Source organism: Sus scrofa, chromosome 9 (genome assembly GCF_000003025.6).
Source record: "Sus scrofa isolate TJ Tabasco breed Duroc chromosome 9, Sscrofa11.1, whole genome shotgun sequence".
Lineage (NCBI taxonomy): Eukaryota > Metazoa > Chordata > Mammalia > Artiodactyla > Suidae > Sus > Sus scrofa.
The window spans coordinates 38,314,513-38,334,231 of NC_010451.4; the positions used below are offsets into that span (position 1 = coordinate 38,314,513).

The window sequence follows — 19,719 nt, forward strand, 5'->3', positions numbered from 1 at the left end:
ACACAAATCCCAGACTTTTTTGACCTAGTTTTATTTCTCTTCTAAATAGAAAAACATTTTCCTCCCTGGTTTGCAAGGATTCTGCCCCGATCTTCATGAGTGTGGAGTCAGCACATGCACTCCAGTTGTCCTTATGCTCTGACCCTTGGAAATCCTGCCTTTGCTCTAATCCCTTCCTTTGTGCTGGGTTTGTCTCGAGTGGGTAGTTGAGGTCAGGTTCGCCTCGGGTTCAAGATAGCACAGTTTCATTTTACATGAAGTCAATATCTGGGCTTATCCCATGTAGCTCCTATGGCCACTGTCCCCAAACACTTTGTCTTCCTCAAATGATGAGACACAGACACCTTCTCTATTCCTGTTTGAAAATATACACCCTCTTTTGGATAATTCAATTTTCTGTTTGAGGATGGCCTCCAATTTTCAGCTCAGCTGCTGAGCAAGAGAATGACATATTTTGAGCCCAAACACTTTACAATTTAGTTACCATTTCCACCAATTTTCACCAGATTTTCTGAGACGACTCCACGCATGGACCTCCCTGCTTCGTGCCAGCACCACGGGAGAACTCCTAGTTGTACCATTTAAATACGCACACAGACACACAGCCTGCTCACCAAGATCATTTTCTGCAAAGGTTGAAAACCCCTGAACAAACAGTTTAGAAGCCTGGTTATAGTTTTTACACCAAACAACTGATCTTCTAGAGGCTGGATTACACAGGGGTTAAGCACATAGGCCTCTGAAAGAAGGCCATTGGGTTTGATGCTAGCTTCGCTGCTTACCAGCTAGTTAACGATTGGCAAATGACTTACCTACTTTGCACCATAGTTTCCTATCTGGAATTTGGGGAGAAATAATTGCAGCTACTTCCATGGCTATTGTGATAGTTAATTAATACCTGTGAAGCACATAGAATGGGGCCCGGTATGTTGTAAATATTCTGTAAATGTTAGCCCTCATTACTACCACTGTACAGGTCTCTTGATACAATTTTTTTTAATTTTTAATTTTTTTTTTTTTTTGTCTTTTTGCCTTTTTCTAGGGCCGCTCCTGCGGCATATGGAGGTTCCCAGGCTGGGGGTCGAATCGGAGCTGTAGCCACCAGCCTACACCAGAGCCATAGCAACACAAGATCCAAGCCGCATCTGCAATCTACACCACAGCTCACGGCAACGCCAGATCCTTAACCCACTGAGCAAGGCCAGGGACCGAACCCGCAACCTCATGATTCCTAGTCGGACTTGTTAACCACTGCGCCACGACGGGAACTCCTCTTGATACAATTTTAAAAAGTAATGTTCAGTGTAGTGGTTTTGGTAATAGAACTAGAACTGAAATTTAAAGATTAGTTAAGGGTAACTCCAATGCTCCAATGGACAAAAGGGACAGTGAGACAAGATGTTTATTTGAAATGTCGAATAACTGTGCTTCTATTCGAGATACAGGAACCACCCAACATTCTGCTTCATTTTGTATTTGTACAGGTATTCACCTGTCCAGGAAAGTGCCCACCACAGTTTTTCTGTTTATGACTAGTTCTCCAGACAGCAAAGCCTGTGGAGATAGTGCAGGCTGATGATGGGCCAACGGATGGTAAGGGCTGTGACTTCCACTGAGGAGACGGCGGAAAAGATGGCGGCAGAGGCAATGGAGACTGAGGAGATAGTGGTACATGTGGTCACAACAGACTCGACGGCTGCTGAGGTAGGAGTGGTGGAAACAGTGGTGATAGGTTACCAGGAGGATGGTGACAGACCCCCCCACCCACTCACCAAATGTGACTGTTTGCCTTAGAGACCTCTGCAGACATGGGTACGCCCAGCCCGAGATTTACACCCTTTCCTGGAATGTGGAGGCTCAAGTTGGGCAGCAAGAAACAATGGCCTGTGGAAAACAATTGCTCGCCTAGATTAACCACCTACAAGGATTAACTGCCCTCTGTCATGGGACTCCGACCCCCTACCCCTCCCTTGACCTTCCCCTCCTCCTTCATTGTTCCTGCCACAAGTTCCTGCCATAAACTCCCTCCACAGATTCCGGCCCTGGATCCTCTATAAGCCTAGCATCTCCTCACCATCAGGGTGGCGCCATCTTGAACTCAGCCCATTTGTTTCAGATGCCTTCATAAATCTCTCTTGCTTTATCGACTTGGCCGTGCGTGTTCCTCCGTTGGTAAACCTAACAAGTGGCCGCTGTGGTGATGAGTGGTACCATGGTGGCTCCTCTTGGTACATCCAATGGTGATAGCAGCTGAGATGGCTGCAGCCTAAGGAAAACAGACCTTATCGGTGATGGGAAAAGAGGCGATGACAGAGTTGCTGTGACCTTTGGCCAGAGGAACTGCAGATAGGTGGTAAATTTTGTGGATGACACAGTTAGATATCTTCTCTTCTAACCTAAGGAGAACATAGTTGTAAGCAGAAAGAAAACCCCCTGGAGATATGCAGAGTAGTTCTTCATTGTCATGAGTTGTTGACTGAGATCTTCACAGACTTCAAGGTAAACAGTCTAGGGATCTCACAGGTGTTTATACATGAATGGCCTCTTCTGTGGCCCAGGAAAATGTGCAGAGACTAGTAACTGCAGTAACTGCATGCTAGAAACAAGAACCACAGGTCTATATATCACCTCGATATCAGAGCTCCAGGCTTTGTGACCCCTTTCCTGGCTATTCTGAGGCAGTTCCCCCTTCTGAACCCTTGTGAGTGTGTTTGGAGTTTCTGTCCACGTGGGGCTAGGCTAACCAGAGAACCAGAGAGACTGTTAATGGGCATGAAGACTCTGCGAGCGGGGAACGCAGCCTTAGAAATGTCTTCTTCCATGTTCTCTAAAACCTCGACATTCTCCTCTGTGTCACTGACCAATTTCTTGGTGAATGGAACTGAATCAGGTCCAGCCAGTCACCCCAGCGTTCCAGTCCTTCAGAACACATTCTCTGACTCATCTTACACGCTACAGCCATCACTCACACACATGCGTGTGCCAACACCATATTCTGGCTCCAGAGTTACTGGTTCACTCCAATCCTAATCCTCCTGATGCTTGTGTCAGTCTCAGCTGGGGCTTTTAGCACAGGCTTACCTAGTCCTGCTCTTGAAAATGAATTATTTTAAAGCTGAGAAAGCAAGTCAAGTTTGGATGTTAAAAGGGTCTATATATATATATATATACACACACACACATATATATATATATACACACATATATATACACATATATATATACATATATATATATACATGTATATATATATATATATTTATTTTGCTTTTTAAGGCTGCTCTTGTGGCTTATAGAAGGCTAGGGATAGAATTGGAGCTGTATCCACTGGCCTACACCACAACCATAGCAACACCAGATCTGAGCCACATCTGCAACCTACACCACAGCTCATGGCAAAGCCGGATCCTTAACCCACTGAGCGAGGCCAGGGATCGAACCTCATGGATACAGCATGCATCCTCATGGATCATAGTCGGGTTCATTTCCACTGAGCCACAGTGGGAACTCCCTATATTCATATTTATCTGTGGTGACTAGTGGAGGCAGGCATGATGGAGATCCATATCCAGGTGGCTAAGGATCAATATGGTCTGTGCCATATATTTTCTATTTATTTTACTAATTTATTTTATTGAAGTATGATTGATTTACAATGTTGTCTTAATATGTGTGACATATTTTAATTTTTTAAATTAAAACATTAATTAGGGAGGAGTTCCTGCTGTGGTGCCGTGGGTTAAGAATCTGACTGTAGCAGCTCAGGTCGCTACAGAGGTGCAGGTTCAATCCCTGGCCCAGGAGCTTCCGTATGCCGTGGGTGTGGCCATTAAATATTTATTTATTTATTTTTGGCCACGCCCATGGCATAGGAATTTCCAGGCCAGGGATCGAACCCAAGACACAGCAGTAACCTGAGCCACAGCAGTGACAATGCCGAGTCCTTACCTGCTAGGCCACCAGGGGACTCCTTTTGCGCGTGTGGTGCTGCATATTTTTGACCTAGGATAAAAATCAGAAAGAGAACAAAAGCCTGTTGGAAAATAATGGAGCCACAGCGAGTCAGACAGGGAGTGGAGGGGCTCTGGGTGACATTTAGGATCTTCAGAAAAGGAAAGACCCAGTGTCCAGGCAGCTGATAACCCTGGGCCATTTGTTCAGAGCCGCCCCCTTTCTGGACTGCCCTGTAGACAAACTCGGAGCTGTAGAGGAACTCCCCTACCATTTGATTATTAAACACCGTTTCCTCTGTCTATTTGCATACAAAATCTTTTCTCTCTTTAAGATGGACATAGCTTCTCTCTCGGTCCCAGGTTTCAAGCTTGACTTCTCATTTTCCTTGAGGAAAATCATGACAAAGAAAGATGCTAATATTACATGCTGATGGATGATCCCACTTGCATAGAACTGCGGCATTGTTTTGTCGTTTGTACAGGTCAATCTGAATTTTTTGAATTTAAAACAATGTGATATCAAAAGGTGATTTAAAACTGTTGCGGCTTATTTTGTAGGACACCATGAAAGTGGAATAAATATATGAATACGTTTGTCTTTAAAAGTGCCCGTTCTCAGTTTATTATCTCCCAGTTCCAAATCCAGTCTTTGTCCTGTGTCTATAGGCGGCTCTTCTCCACCTATCCATTCTGGCACTGGTGAGCCATTCAGCAGACCAGCTCTGCCCAGGCCTCTGGCAAGCTTATACACCATGGACAAGCTGTGACTTTTGGTGCTTGCCATGCTCTTTGAAGGGGTCTTATCTGCTCAATCTCTTGTTCCTCCATCATTCACTCAGTCTATAGGCAGTAGATTCTTTTTCGTTCTTGACATTTACGGATATTTGAGTCTTTTACCCCTTTTAAAAAATTTATTTTTAGTTTTCTATGGCATATGCAAGCTTCCAGGCCAGGGTTCAAATCGAAGCTATAGCTGCAGCTGTAAATCTGAGTCGCATCTGTGACCTCGCCGCACTGCACCTTGCAGCAACAGCAGATTCTTAACCCACTGAGCGAGGCCAGGGATTGAACCTGCATCCTCAGGGACACTAGGAGGGTTCTTAACCCACCGAGCTGCAACAGGAACTCCATCTTTTATCCTTTTGAATAGTTAATTACTTTTTATTAGTTACAATTCTTTATTTAAATTTCCCTTGTTCTAATTACTGGCATAGTTTCTGTCTCCTGACTGGACTCTGACTGCTATAGAATTCATATCTGGTGTGGTCCCAGGAGGCAAACCTGAAAAGATGAATTTGGGAGATCGGGTAATGTGTAGAGCTTCTTGCCAATGGGAAATGAGATGCTAGTAACCCATGGAATGCAGCAACATTACAATGAAGTTATATTAATTAAATGCCAATTAAATAAGTGTTGTGGGAGTCCATGCAGCTGTACTTGGCCATTATAAACTCTGCTGAGAGTACTGCAGTGCTTACAGAAAAAAATCGACAATCTCAGGTTCTATAACTCTTAAAATCATGGTCTTAGAACCACAGAACTATAACATCTTTACTTTTTGTTTTCGTTTTCGTTTTTTTAAAGTGTTAGGGAAGTATAGTTGATTGACAATGTTGTGGTAATTTCTGCTGTACAACAGTTTCAGTTATACATGTACATACATCCATTCTTTTTCAGATTCTTTTCCCACATGGATTTATCACAGAATGACATCTTTAAAAGAATCTCGTTTCTTGTAGCTACAGAGCTGATGCCGAACATCAAACATAAAACTTAACAGTGTGGGTTGCAGAAGTATAACATCGGTTAAATTCACAGCCTCACGAAGTGTGTCATGTGGAAGTGAGGGCATCGATTGGGACAGTAGGACACCCTGAACCTTGAAATGAGAACATCTAGTTGGGTTCTCAGATGAAATTAGGAATCTCAGACCCTTGAGACAAGCTAAATCTTCTTTACTCGCAGAAGTAGCTCTCTGTCTTCTGTCTGAGATTACTAGTTGTCCTGTCATAATCTCACTTCAGTCATGTGCTTTGCAAGGGAATGTTCTTTCTTTCAAGAACAGAACACCCTCTGTTTTCCTTCCACCTGTACCTATGATCAAATCTCATCTTATTTCTGAGGGCCAAAACAACTATGGGTGCTAGCACATTACACATCAAACAAATTGCAAGCTTTTTTAAATATATTTCAGCAGAAACTGGAGACTAAGTGTGGAAATGGACTCTAAAGCTCTGGAACTAAGGAGGGTAGAATATAAAAATGGGCTAATGGAATTATTATGGGTATACTTACTACAGATTCCAGATTTAATGTGTTAGCTGATGCAGCTGTAATTGCCTCTGGTAACTTACCCATTGAATTTATGAGACTTGGCTGATTGGTGGCCAATGACAAAAAAATTCTCCCAAAGATAAAAAATGGTCAACTATACCTTAAACCATTTAATATATGCACACATTGAAAAGGAGAAACTTATCAATTCTCATCTTCTATAAACCTCGATGAACAGTCTCTTAGATGGCATAATAGTTTTACTTCTACAATTTTAAGAAAATATTTTCATTAACTTTATTTTTAAATTTATTTATTTATTTATTTTTGCTTTTTAAGGCTGCACCTATGGCAATGGAAGTTCCCAGGCTAGGAGTGAATAGGAGGTACAGCTGCCAGCCTTTGCCACAGCCACAGCAATGCAGGATCCGAGCTGCGTCTGCGACCTACACCACAGCTCATGGTAACTCCGGATCCGTAACCCACTGAGCAAGGCCAGGGATCGAACCCACATCCTCATGGATACTAGTGGGATTCTTTTCTGCTGTGCCAAGATGGGAACTCCCATGATTCCATTTTCAATTGCTCCTCAGTTTTGCTTCATTGGGAAAGTAAAGAGTGATCTTCTCTTGCAGAAGACTTTACAGTGATCTTCTCTGCTGACCACAGACTCAGCCTCAGAAGACCCTACTTCTGTTTTCAGAACTAAAGCAGTTTGTGACACAGGTAACACCCATCTGAGTTCCTATTCCTCTGAGCCCTGGGGTAGGACCCATTCAAGGACACTTGTGGAATCTAATAGTTTCCCATCTTTCCCAGTCTTGTGACTCTTTCTCTTCCCCCAGAATAGATCCCTCTCATTTCTTTAAAAATTCAGCTCTGTCCTCCAATTAGCCTGCATTAAAAAAAAAAAAAAATCCTGGAGTTCCCTTGTGGTACAGAAAGTTAAGGATCTGGCATTGTCACTGCAGTGGCTTGGGTCTGATCCCTGTCCTGGGAACTTGCCCATGCTGCAGGAAGTAAAAAAATAAAAGATAAAAATGCCTTCTATGAGCTCTTTCATGATGACCAGGAAGCCCTACTCACAACTTACAAAGCTCTGGGCTCTCTCTTTAAAGAGGGCTATGGTTTGGTGGTAAGGAAGTTCCTGTGTATCAGTTAGACTTGCTATCACCCGCAAATAACAGGAAAACCACCTGCAGTTGCTTGAAAGATAGAGGTTCATTTTTCTCACTTACCGAGGAGTTAAATGCTGGTCTTGGTTCTCCGAGTCAGTGTTGTCAGGGCTGATGCACCTATGATTCTCCAGACTTTTCTCTCAAGGTTACAAAATGGCAATGCAGATCCAGCCATCAATTCTGCATTCAAGAGAGAAAGAATGGGGTAGAGGGAAAGTGGCAGCCCTGGTCTCATCTGTTTCCTTTTTGCAGGAAAGCAAAATCTCAGAATCCCTTCTCCCTTGACCAGTAAGCTCTAGGTGTGTCCCATGGACCAGAACTGGGTCCTAGGGCCAACTCAATGTTTTTATTGATTGAATTTTTATTTTTTTTAAGGCCCCATCCATGGCATATGGAACTTCCCGGGCTAACAGTTAAATTGAAGCTGCAGCTGCTGGCCTACCCCACAGCCACAGCAATGCTGATCCAAGCTGTGCCTGCAACTTATACTGCAGCTCAGGGCAGCACTGGATCCTTAAACCACCAAGCAGGGTCAGGGATCAAACCTGCATCCTCACGGATACTAGTCAGGTTTGTTACCTCTGAGTCACAACAGGAACTCTCCTGGGGCCACCTCTAGAGGCAAGAAAAGGTGGCAAAGCAAGTATCCTGCTTTGCAGGCTGTATATAGTGGGAGGCATAAATGAATGAGAGGTTTGGGAATCGCTTTTCAGGAGCTGTTAAACATTTTCATCCACAACCCTTCATTCTTACTGCTGAGGACAACACAGGGCAGAGTGAAGTTCTCTAACTCAATAAGCTGGAGCTTGTGCTACAACAGTTTATTACATTAATGTGATGTCCAGACACTGCCAAGCAGAGGTCACAGCAAAGAAGGAGTAGAGCACATTGTGCATCAGAAATGGGGAGAAGGTGGCCAGAGAACAGCCAGGAGTTGAGCCAAAGGGGAAGAGTCACAGAGATGATGACACAGAGAACACACAGAAAAGGACAGCCTGAGGGCCCTGCCCCTGTAAGGGCAGGTCAGGAGCAGAGAGGGAAGAGATGAAGATGCAGTGGCCCAGGCATCAGACTTGAGAGCACTTGGAAGAGCGTGCCTCCAGTCGGAAGGGACTAAGGAATTCTGAGGGCCGAGTCAAGTTGGGATGGTCTGTTCCTGTCATTTTGATCTTACCATAGGTGTGGACTGGAGTGGGAAATCATATTACACAGTTACCCCTGCTATGTCAATAAAATGGCTCTTGGCAAATATAGTTCTGATACGTTGACATAAGTAAGACCTATGTGGTAGTTGGAAGGTCACTGAGAGGATAAACACAGAAGCCAGGGAAATGGAGATAAATTCATGATTCAATTCCATATTCCAATTCTTTTTATGCTGTTAAATTCCTTTGCTTCACATAGGCTCAAGTCATTAGGAATTGTACCTGTGTGTGTGTACATGTGAATTCGTGGACATGTGAATTCACATGGAGTCCCATAAAACAAAATCTTCTTTCTTGTTCCCTTTTCTCTTACCACCTAATTTATCAATTTGACAGTTATATATAGAGTACCCCCTCTTTCCTTCCACACATTTCCTACTTCCTGCATTGCACACCTTAAGGGAGTCACAGTGGGAACCATGGGTGGTGGTCTGGGTTGAGAAGATGTAACAGGGAGTTCCCTAGTGGCTCAGTGGGTTAAGGATCCAGCAATGTCATTGCAGGGGGTGAGCTTGCTGCTGTGGCGTGGGTCAGACCCCTGGCTCAGGAAATTCCACATGCCACGAGCGAGGGCAAAGAAAAGAGATAGAGAAAGAGAGAGAGAAAAGATATAACAGAAAACATACCCATTCCATATTGATATACAGAAATTTCTCCTCCCTCCCCCCCTTCCCCCATCTCAGGTCCTGGAAGCAGAAATCAATAATAAGTTAGAAGGGAGTTCCCGTCATGGCGCGGAGGAAACGAATCCGACTAGGAACCGTCAGGTTGCAGGTTCAACCCCTGGCCTCGTTCAGTGGGTTAAGGATTCGAGTTGCCATGAGCTGTGGTGTAGGTCGCAGACGTGGCTCAGATCTGGCATTGCTGTGGCTGTGGTGTAGGCCGGCAGCTGTAGTTCCGATTAGACCCCCTAACCTGGGAATCTCCATATGCCATGGGTGCAGCTCTAAAAAGACAAAAGACCAAAAAAAAAAAAAAAAAAAAGTTGGAAGGATTAATTACATATCTAGTGCTACCACTATCATGCTGGGTATGTCACAAGACTTCTCTTGTTTCACTGCCTTTTTACTAAGACAAAACTGGTATTATTCCTTTCTTTTTTTTTCTCCTTTCATCTCTCTTGTCCAACTACCTAACTGATCTGTTAACATAGATAAATGAGGTATTGCTGGTCACATTTCTCTGGGAAAAAGCAAAACCAAACTACACATGAAAAACATTTTTCTTCAATAGAGCTTTTATGCCTACCACCAATGGGTCAGCTCAGAAGGAGGATGTGTCTTGAGAGTATTTGAGAACTTCATTATACACACATGTGAGTTGCCCTTTCTATTTATAAATGTTAACCAGAATGCATGTTGCACAAAAATAAACTCAAAATGGCTTAAAGATTTAAATGTAAGATAAGACACCATCAAACTCTGGGAAGAGAACATAGGCAAAACATTCTCTGACATCAACCTTACAAATGTTTTCTCAGGCCAGTCTCCCAAGGCAACAGAAATAAAAGCAAAAATAAACCAATGGGACCTAATTAAACTGACAAGTTTTGCACATCAAAGGAAACCATAAAAAATATAAAAAGACAACTTACAGAATGGGAGAAAATAGTTTCAAATGATACAACTGACAAGGGCTTAATCTCTAAAATATACAAACAACTCAGACAACTCAACAGCAAAAAAGCCAGCCAACAACCCAATGGAAAAATGGGCAAAAGACCTGAATAGACATTTCTCAAAGAAGATATACAGATGGCCAACAAGCACATGAAAAAATGATCAACATCACTGATTATTAGAGAAATGCAAATCACACCACCTCACACCAGTCAGAATGGCCATCATTAATAAGTCCACAAACAACAAACGATGGAGAGGGGTGTGGAGAAAAGGGAACCCTCCTACACTGCTGGCGGGAATGTAAACTGGCATAACCACTATGGAGAACAATATGGAGGTACCTTAGAAAACTATATATAGAACTACCATATGACCCAGCAATCCCATTTTGGGCATATATCTGGACAAAACTTTCCTTGAAAAAGACACATGGACCCATATGTTCATTGCAGCACTATTCACAATAGCCAAGACATGGAAACAACCTAAATGTCTATCTACAATGAATGGATTAAGAAGATGTGGTATATATGCACAATGGAATACTACTCAGCCATAAAAAAGAACAAAATAATGCCATTTGCAGCAACATGGATGGAACTAGACACTCTCATACTGAGTGAAGTAAGTCAGAAAGAGAAAGACAAATATCATATGATATCACATATCTGGAATCTAATATACAGCACAAATGAACCTTTCCTCAGAAAATAAACTGATGGACTTGGAGAACAGACTCGTGGTTGCCAAGGGGGAGAGGCAGGAAGTGGGATGGACTAGGAATCTGGGGCAAATAGATGCAAACTATTGCCTTTGGAATGGATAAGCAATGAGATCCTGCTGTATAGCACTGGGAACTATATCTAGTCATTTATGATGGAGCCTGATCATGTGAGGAAAAGAATGCATATGTGTATGAATAATGGTCACTTTGCTGTACAGTAGAAAATTGATAGAACACTGTAAACCAACTATAATGGAAAACAATAAAAATTGTTATAAAAAATAAAAGAATGCATGTTGGCTTCCTTCACTGACTTCCCGGATACCTCATTCTAAGTTACATCTATGTGTGATATCTGAATGTCCCCTGTAATCCTCCTTTTTACTATCATCACCTGCATTTATGTAATCTACATTAGAAAAGCAATTACAATGTGCCAGATACTCATTGTTCTAGGCATTGGAATACAAGATGAATGAGACAAAAATTTCCTGTGCTCTTGATTCTTAAATCTCTTGAGAGACACATAATAAACACACACACACAATGTCAGAGGATGATAAGAACTAGGAATAAAATAAAACAGGCCAAGAGGATGGAGAGAAAGATATGGCACATATACACAATGGAATATTACTCAGCCATTAAAAGGAAAGAAATAACGGCATTTTTAGCAACATGGATTGACCTAGAAATTATCATGCTAAGTGAAGTCAATCAGACAATGAGACACCAACAGCAAATGCTATCACTTACATGTGGAATCTAAAAAAAGGACACAATGAACTTCTTTGCAGAACAGATGCTGACTCACAGATTTCAAAAAGCTTATGGTTTCCAAATGAGACAGGTTGGGGGGTGAGGGCATGTGCTGGGGGCTTGGGATAGAAATGCTATAAAATTGGATTGTGATGATGATCATACAACTATAAATGTAATAAAATTCATTCAAAAAAAAAAGAGAAAGAAATGGGGAGGTTGTGCTGTTTTAGTGGTTTAGTAGCTTAATTTAGTTACAAGAGAACTCCTCTATGAAAAGTTAACATTTGAACAGAGACATGTGTGAGCTGAAGAAGAGAGCCTTTGTAGCTTCTGGGTGAACAACCTTTGAGGCAGAGGGACACAAATGCCGAGGCCCGGGAGTGGGAATGTATAGAGCAAATTCCAGGAGGGAAGGTGAGCAGAGAAGCAGGCTAAAACCACATCATAGAGAGCCTTAGACGTCACAGTAAGGATTTTACTCTAAGTGTAACGAGGAGCCACCAAAGAAAGGTTATAAACAAGGGAATGCCATGATCAGGCTTAAGTTTCAAAAGGCTCTCTCTGACTGCTGGGTGGAGCATAGAACAAAAGAGTGGAATCAAAGAGATGAATTGGGAGTCTACTAGGATAATCGAGATGGTAGAAAATGTTTTTTTTTTTTTTTTTTTTGTCATTTCTTGGGCCGCTCCTGTGGCATATGGAGGTTCCCAGGCTAGGGGTCCAATCGGAGCTGTAGCTGCCGGCCTACGCCAGAGCCACAGCAACACGGGATCCGAGCCGCATCTGCGACCTACACCACAGCTCACGGCAATGCTGGATCGCTAACCCACTGAGCAAGGCCAAGGATCGAACCCGCAACCTCATGGTTCCTAGTCAGATTCGTTAACCACTGCGCCACAACGGGAACTCCCAGAAAATGGTTTCTTGAACTGAGGTAATACTGACACAGGTGACCAGAGACAGTAAAATTGTTGTATAAGTTCAAGATAAATCCAATCGGATTTTCTGATCAGTTAAATCGGGAGTATAAAAAAATAAAGAAAAATTATGACCAATTCCAAGGTTTTTATTTATTTATTTATTTATTTTTGTCTTTTGTCTTTTGTTGTTTTTGTTGTTGTTGTTGCTATTTCTTGGGCCGCTCCCGCGGCATATGGAGGTTCCCAGGCTAGGGGTCGAATCGGAGCTGTAGCCACCGGCCTACACCAGAGCTCACGGCAACCCGGATCGTTAACCCACTGAGCAAGGGCAGGGACCGAACCCGCAACCTCATGGTTCCTAGTTGGATTCGTCAACCACTGCGCCACGACGGGAACTCCCAATTCCAAGGTTTTTAATATGATGAATTAAATGAATATGAGTTCCACTTAGTAAAATAGTGAACAGGATGGGTAAATTAGGTTTGTGTGGAGTGAAGAAAGGAACAGAGAGGTCAGTTCAGTTTGTGATCCTTCCCAATATTTGAGAGGGGATGTTGAGTAGGCACGTAGGTGTAAAAAAGTGCCAAATTTAGACAAATGGCTAGACTGAAAATAGGAATTTAGAAGTCATACCATGAAACTGGAAATCGATTGAGGAACTGTTTAGAAAAGGAGGGTGTGATCAACTGTATCAAATGCTTTTGAGAAGCTGAGTAAGGCTGACTGAGAATGGACCATTGGATTCAGCCATATGAAGATCAGCAGTAACCCTGCCTAGATGGCTTCCATATATTATTGGAATCAAAATCCTCAGAGTTCTGATTAGACATTTATTACAGGAAGACCTGTTCTATCAATCTCCCCACCTAGGTTGCAAATTTCATGAAAATAAGGATGATGTTTCTAGTCACCGTTTTATTTCCATCATTTGGCCCAGTGCCTGGAGCAAAGTAAACACTCCACACGTATTTGCGGAATATTCCATTCTGTTTAGGTATTTCAAAGGAATTGATCGTTAGGAATTCCCTTGAGATTGTAGAATGTTTGGGGACTTAGTGGTGATTATAATGGAATGGAAAGGGTAATTTATAAAGTCATTGAAAGATCACTTTTTTATTTAGATAAATATAGACTTTCTAAGTTTATTTATTTATTTTTGTCTTTTTAGGGCCACACCTGTGGCATATGGAGGTTCCCAGGCTAGGGGTCGAATCAGATCTGTAACTGCCGGGCCTACACCACAGCCACAGCAACTCCAGATCCAAGCCGTGTCTGTGACCTATACCATAGCTTATGGCAATGCTGGATCCTTTAACCCACTGGGCATGTCCTCATGGGTACTAGTCGGGTTAGTTACTGCTGAGCCACAATGGGAACTCCTAGACTTTCTAAGTTTAAAGTGGTGAATGTATTTCAAGACTACACTGTAAACAAGAAATGTCTGATATTTAGTAACCTGAGATTACAAACACATGCATGTTTTAACTATTGTTTGGTGTACAAAGTAAAAAATTAACTTTGAGGAGTTCCCATCATGATGCAGCAGAAACAAATCCGACTGGGAACTATGAAGTTTCAGGTTCAATCCCTGGCCTTGCTCTGTGGATTAAGGATCCAGCATTACCAGGAGCTGTCGTGTTACCGGGAGCTGTCATGTAGGTGGCAGATGCGGGTCGCATCTGGCATTGCTGTGGCTGTGGCGTAGGCCGGCAGCTGTAGCTCTGATAAGACCCCTAGCGTGGGAATCTCCACATGCCACAGATGCGGCCCTAAACAGACAAAAGACAAAAAATAAATAAATAAATAAATAAATAACTTTGAGGGAAGTCATGAGGGAGAAACAGAATTTCTCATAAAGTTATTTTCCTGAAGGAGGAAAGTAAAGCATTTCAATATTCAGGGAGCCAGACCTGTATTTTTGAGCACATTTCCTGCATATGCTCACTCACTTACTCAGAAGTGTTGATTTAAGGAGAGGTAATGTCTAAAATTACCTGCTTGTTCATATTAGCTCTGATCCTCCCTTCCCCTAAATTCCTAGAAGCAAATTAAATGCCATGAAAAACAGCATTTTTTCTCCCCTGATCACCAGGGAACATTTGGTAAATTGCTGCTTTAGCGCATAAAATAGTTTCTATTATCCCAAAAGCTTTATCATGGCTTCCCAATGGTACCTATCTGCTCTGAGTTTGTGGATTTGAAAAATCTAGCTCAAAGAGTAACTATATAGAACTGAATCCTGGATGTGAGAAGCCTCCTGACCAACAGAATCACAATTAAAATGAGGCCAACCAGATATGAAGATGATTGAAAGAGACTCAAGAGGAAATAGAGATCATTTGAAGAGGTTACAAGATTCCTGTCATATAAAATATATTTCTGACAATGATGGTGGGTAAAAACAGGACTTTTGGAGAAAAACATTTTTGAGAAAAAAGAAAGGAAGTGGAAGTTTCCCAGAATTTCACGTGCTATTAATATACAGCGTGTTTACGAAAGAAATTATTAGACCTAGGGAAATGTTAGGGAAAGGAAGAAGAAATTGGTCAGCGAATGATTGAAATTTGTAACAAAAATGCAAACTGTGAAACACAGCAATAGTTCCAAACTCCTCCTAGCCTTAATTATCATGGAAAATGCACCATAGGCTACTGTTGTGTGCTTATAAACTTCCTCTAGTCCCTTTGAACAGAAAAAAAAAGAGGCGTGTCACAGGGTCACGCTCTTTGGTAGAGAAAAGCTCATTGGTCATTCCCATCATCTTTTTGGACTCACAGGCCGGGAGTTGCTTTCCCCCTTCCGTACTGAATCTGAAAAACACTTTTATTTTTTTTTACATGCTCTAAGGGACAGTATTAATTCTGGCTCTTTCTAGGTGCTGGTGGGTATAACCTTCATTTACTCAGGGCAGAGTAAACCTAGAGGAATATTTGTTCCACTGAAAGTCTATAGCTGCAAGTCTATTCATTCTCTAACCCTGGTGATTTGATAGTTTAGCCCACATGCATAGCTGAGCACCGCTCTGCGTTCTTCTCAGAGCCCCAGGGCTTCAAAAGGGAATTTGGAAGGAAGAGGCAAGCGTGTAAACCTATCACTGAAACTGCACAACTCAGATTGGGATTGGGACTGGAACCCACAGGTTGGAAGGCTAACCCAGCCAAAATCCAGATTGAGACTTAAATCCACTGTTTTTTAATTACAATCACAAACCAGCTCTCAGGACTTACTATAAATTCAGGTTCTTTACGTCTCCGCACAGAAGGAACTCAGCAAGAGGCAAAGTGATAGGTAAGAAGTAGATTTATTGAGAGATAGACAAAGCGTGGGCAATGAAGCGGGGAGGACCTGGGAGACAGACATTCCATAGACAGAATGCAGTCCATCTCAAAAGGCAAGAGTGGCCCTGGTAGAAACACATTCCACAGACAGAGTGGGGCATCACAGAAGGAAGAGGCCCCAAAATATGGGCTAGGGACTTTTCGTGGCCTGGGTAATTTCATAAGCTAACGAGTGGGAGGATTATTCCAACTATTTTAGTGAAGGGGTGAGGATTTACAGGAATTGGGCCACTGCCCACTTTTTGGTTTTTTATGGTCAGCCTCAGAGCTGTCTTGGGGACTGTGGGCATGTCATTTAGATGCTAATGTATTACAATAAGCATAGAACGAGGCTCAAGGTGCACAGGAATTCAAATTTTCTGCCTTCTTGGATCTGGTTGGTTCTAACCAGTTTCTGTTTTGTGCTCAATGGCTATGTGATTTTTTTCAAGGTCGTGCCCTGCCGTCTTCTCTCCTGCTTCATAAATGACAATAAAGTTTCAAAGTTCTATATAAGGAAAGAGGAAGTGATCGATCTTGTTGAGCATATACTCGTGAGGCTTCAGAAAAGACTGTTAGTGTAATCTCAGAGGTGGTAGGTAAGCAGCCAAGCAGCCGTGGTAAGAGGGGGAGGAAAGCATGAGGTGCAAGTGGATGGAGGGGGGAAATCGGCTGACAGATGGAGGGACCGAATAGCAAAGTGTCATAAAGCAGAAAGAGAGAGGGTTGGAGAGAGTTCTAGGGTCCAGGATGTAGGGGATGAGAGAGAGAGAAAAGAGATCAAGATTTTAAAAAATAGCAGATGATATAAACTTCCTCTGCAGAGCTATGAGTAAACAAGAAGACGCACCTTACTCTCTGAACCTTGAACAGACTTTGTGCTTACAACGGGGCTATACTGACACATGAAAGTTAATCAGTCTGCTTCCTGGGATTCATAACCCAAAATGCATTTATTATCTCGAAACTACAAGACTAAGTTTTTGCTCTCCACTCTTTCTCAGCTGGTGGGGTTCTTTATTGGTTGAGGTGACCCAAATTTTCATTTCCAAGGGATCTGTGCACATAGTGGCCCTGACTGTGTAGTGTTACTACTTCCGTGTGTCCCCTTCTGACTTTTGACACTGACCATGGAGTACGTGGAGGCATACTGGGGTCACCTCTCCACTCCTGTTATGCTACAATAACGTTTTCTCTTTCCCTTTATAGTCAGAATTGATTGCCCAGGCTACACCTGAACTTTCCTTTTTGTCTGTGTGCCAAGAAATGAAAAGGCAGGAGTTCTGTTTTCCAATTCAGTGGAATCTTTAATGTGTCCCTCAGCAGAAGGCTCTTCCTTGGACTCTAAACCCAGAGGCCCTTGCTCTCCAGGAAGGTGGGCAGTGAGATGTACTAACGTGGTATAGCTGGTGTCTGTTAATCAGGGAAGGACCCTCTGAGAACCAGGCTCAGGCTTTCTTCTTCAGTCAGCAAGTCACAGGGAGTTCCTACCGGGCCATGTGTGTGAGCCGGAGGGAGACTGGTTTCCTCAGCTCTTCAAGTCCAGGCAGGGCACTCTGTCTGTCACATCGAGACCACTCACAATGGGGAATCCTGCCTGTGGGGGGACAGGGCAGGGACCTGGGGCCGGGACAGCCCGGTTTCAGGCTATCCAGCCCTCTTTCACTTAAGCATTATAAAAATACTCATCTAAAAGTTTTCAGTACCCTAAACCTTTATTCCATCTGGAAGTTCAAGGTAGGCCTCCAACTTTATTCTTTCTCCAAATGATTAAAGTGGTTGTCCAAATAACACATTTCTTTCCACCAGTTTATTATATAATCAAATCTCATTCATATCTACTTCTGTATTCAATATTTTGTCATATTCCTTGTCTGTCTACTCCTGCAGCAGTATCTCAGCAGTAAATACTGCCGTTTAAATAACTGGCACAGTCCTCCCTAATAGTCTTCTTGATTGGGATCTTCCTGGCTATTTGTGCACATTTTCATTCTTCCAAATTTTAAAATTGTTTTCCCAGGTTCCAAGAGAATTCCATTAGAGTTTTTACTGGGCTGTAATACATTTATAGGTTGGTTTTAGGAAAAACTGACATCTTTACAATGTGTGTCTTTCAGGCCAAGAATATGATGTGGCTCTTTATTTACGTAAGTCTTCTTTCTCATTGGACATGGGTTCTTAGTGATATGAACTAGTTTCTTCTCAAGAGACTATTTTCTTGATACTCATCTTGCTGTGAGAAGCAAGTTCAACATGAAATCATTTCATGTTGGGTCACCAGGTCCTCTCGACAGTTAGCATAAACATCTGGGTGTATTGTTGAAAACTGTGTTGTGATGATTAACTATCCAAGATTCCAGGTTGGGGTGTTTTTTTGAACTGAATATAGACAGATGGCCAGTTGGAAAAACTGCTTGGAAAATTCAAGGCATCCAGAAACCACGAATGTGTATTTTTGTTATTTGTCTATGAAGGATTTCTTTCTTTCTTTCTTTTTTTTTTTTTTTTTGTTTTTTTCTGAAACATTGTGTCTTTCTTCCAGAGCAGGAACAGAGGCTATAATGTTATCTTGGCCACATATTTGTGGCACATCTGAGAACTGTTTGCATAAATGCACTGGCTAGAAGCCACATCTACTAGTCCAAAACCTATTCTAATATTGACAAGACAATAAAGAAGAATGGTGTGTGCCAAGTTGTTTGACAAAACTTGCCAAGGAAGTCACCATGCCTGCTTTCTTTTTCCATTGTGTATTCAATACCTAACACAATGCCTGATATAGAGCTGGTGACTAACAATTTATTGGAGAAAAGAGTGGAGTCTTTAGCAGGGATTTATCTGTATGCTTTTTATGGTAAAAACTTGAACAGTGTAATTTGTTACCAGGCTGGCTGACCACCAGCCCCCTCTGCCTTCATGGCAGCATCCACAGCTTCTGGATTGGTAACTGAGACCATTGAGACCTCCTGCCTTTGCTCCCTAACAGCCTTCTCCAGGGTCTGCTTTTAAAGCATGGTCAGCTCCTCCCAGTCCACCTTCCATCCCAGTGGTGGGTGTTCCCAAAAAGGTGGCTTCTGTTTTTCCTTCCCACCAGCCTCTGTCATCAAAGATCATTTGTGTCTCATACCCAGCCAAGTCCCCAAACCTTGAACAACCACACTGACATTTTGCTGTTGGCACTGGAATCAGAGAGTACCATGCTACAATTTGAGTGCTGGAATGCCATTGTAATGACAGACTTTGCCTAGTCTCATTTTTCCATGATGAGTAGGCTAGCGGGCTAGAATGAGTAATCATAGGCAGAATGAGGCCATGAAAATACTTTTTACCCAGGGTTGCAGATATGGGTTTGTGAGTAAAAATGATGTTAAGTCAAAGAGAATGCAGGGTAAAAGAGAAGCCCAGGTAGTCAAAGGCAGGGGAGTCTGTGACTGGTGTCAGGAGCTGGAATGGTGTGGACTGGAGACCAGAGACTATTAAAGGATAGAGCCAAGATAGCTGCAGCCAAAAGCTGAGCTTTTACATGCTTCTAGAGGTACATGGCATGCATGGTTCAAATTTGTTTAAATGTCCTAGGATGAAGCAGACAAAACAGAGAATGATTGTTAAAGAGGCTACTGCAGTTAAGCGAGAATTATTAAAAGATAGGGGAGTCACAGTGGGAACAGAGAGGCCAGGAACAGATTCTAAAGTCATTTCAGAGCAGTGGAAATGAATCCAACTAGGAACCGTGAGGATGGGGGTTTGATCCCTAGCCTCACTCA

General features: G+C 42.5%; 1 long non-coding RNA gene across 18 annotated transcripts in view; it reads right to left on the reverse strand.

The window, feature by feature from the left end:
• LOC110262223 overlaps window positions 1,384-19,719 on the reverse strand; it is a 61,493-nt gene continuing 43,157 nt past the window's right edge. For 9 of the 18 annotated variants that reach the window (XR_002347002.1, XR_002347009.1, XR_002347011.1 and 6 more), the window contains 4 exons: window positions 7,466-7,585; window positions 3,949-4,002; window positions 2,075-2,266; window positions 1,384-1,699 (listed from right to left, as the gene is read on the reverse strand). This is a non-coding gene — a long non-coding RNA (uncharacterized LOC110262223). Of the gene's footprint in view, window positions 1,700-1,772; window positions 2,397-3,948; window positions 4,003-7,465; window positions 7,586-19,719 lie in introns of all 18 variants that reach the window. The other 9 variants (XR_002347018.1, XR_002347017.1, XR_002347014.1 and 6 more) reach the window with 7 other exon arrangements.